We start from the raw sequence: 1,744 nt of genomic DNA on the forward strand, positions 1-1,744 counted from the left end.
ATGGTTTCCTGATCTGTCCCAAGTGAGTTAGGCAGCCACTTTTCCTATACCCTGATTAGTCTTATTTCCATCCAGTTATAGGCAACTACATCTCAGCAGAGGAGGAATCCATTCTGAGAAGGACCAAGGGAGATTCTGTCCTGTTGCATGTAGACACAGATTTTGGAAATGACACTAGATTGGTTGAATGGGAGTTTCCAACTAAGAGTCTACAATTAGTCAAAATCTATCATGGGGCAAGCAAGCCAAGCTGGATCAATACCCAGGAGAGCTACAATGGGAGGCTCTCTGTACCTGACATGAAGTCTCTGAAAATCATGACTCTAACCTCTGAAGACAGTGGGCACTATGAAGCTCATATCAAGTCATTCTCAGGAGAGATAAATACTAAGAAGTTCACATTAATTGTCTCTGGTAAGTAACCTTCTCTCCCACTTGTACCCCAACCCACACTGCCCCCATCTGTTAACAACTTCCTTCCACTTTGTCACATTCAGAACTTTCCAAAACCTGTCTCCCCTCCAATTTTGCCCTTTGAAAAGGGAAGGAGAGATGGAACTGCTGTACATTGAAGGAACATGGGAAGTAGAAAACTGAGGCTGTATACTATTTTCACTTTTTTTGGTTTTTGGTTTTTCTTACTTGTGGTTTTTCCCTTTTGTTCTGAGTCTTCTCTCTCATGAATAATGTGGAAATATGTTTAACATGATTGTACTGTATAACCTATCTCAGATTGCTTGCTGTCTTTGGGAGGGGTTAGGAAACAGAAGGAGAGAGAAAATTTTGGAACTTAAAAAACTTACAAAAATGAAAGTTGAGGGGCAGCTAGGTGGCGCAGTGGATAAAGCCTTGGATTCAGGAGGACCTGAGTTCAAATCTAGCATCAGACACTTGACACACACCACTTGTGTGACCTTGGGCAACTCACTTAAACCCTCATTGCCCCACAAAAATTTAAAACAAACAAACAAACAAAAATGAAAGTTGAAAACTATCTTTACATGTAATTGGGGAAAATGAAATACTATTAAGTGAAAAAGAAAAGAAAGAACATATCCTACTATTTTAGACCACATATTAGTATGAGCAAACGGTTTTATTTTATCCTATTTTAAATTAAAAGAGAGAAATAATCTAAATTTGGGATCAAATTTAAAACTTTATATGTATGGTAGTAAACCAAATACTGCAAACCTTAATTCAAATAAATAAGTCCATCACCAAAATTAAGTTTACACATGATTACTATAATGTATTTAATGTCTTCCAATTTGTAAATTATTCCATTAAAATGCTATTTATATTTTTTAAAAACTGAAGCTGGAAGGACTTTCTCAAGTTCACCCATTTAAGGAAGGGTGGGGAAAGAGACAACTCTTCCCCTCTGCCCCTTGGTTTGGCTCTCCATTCAGAGTTCAATGAATGAATGAGCCTGACTGAAAGACAGCTTGACCTTCCCTGGAAAGAAATCGAGCTTATTGAGCTCATCAGTCAATGAATGCTACCCGAGTTCCTAAGCATGTCCTGTGGGCAAATATCTCTATCCTGTGGGCTGAGGAGCTCCAGAAAGAGAAAAGAGAGGACCCTGTCCCTGTCTACTGAGAGCTCTGATTCTGATAGAAAAAAGAGGAGATGGAGAAGGTGCACTAAAGGAAGGGGACTGGAGGACCTGAGGGAGAATGGAGGATTCCTGGGAAGGAATTGAGGGAGAAGTGCAGGTACTAAGTAAACACTGGAGGACACT

The sequence above is a fragment of the Dromiciops gliroides genome, chromosome 4, assembly GCF_019393635.1.
Source record: "Dromiciops gliroides isolate mDroGli1 chromosome 4, mDroGli1.pri, whole genome shotgun sequence".
Taxonomy (NCBI): domain Eukaryota; kingdom Metazoa; phylum Chordata; class Mammalia; order Microbiotheria; family Microbiotheriidae; genus Dromiciops; species Dromiciops gliroides.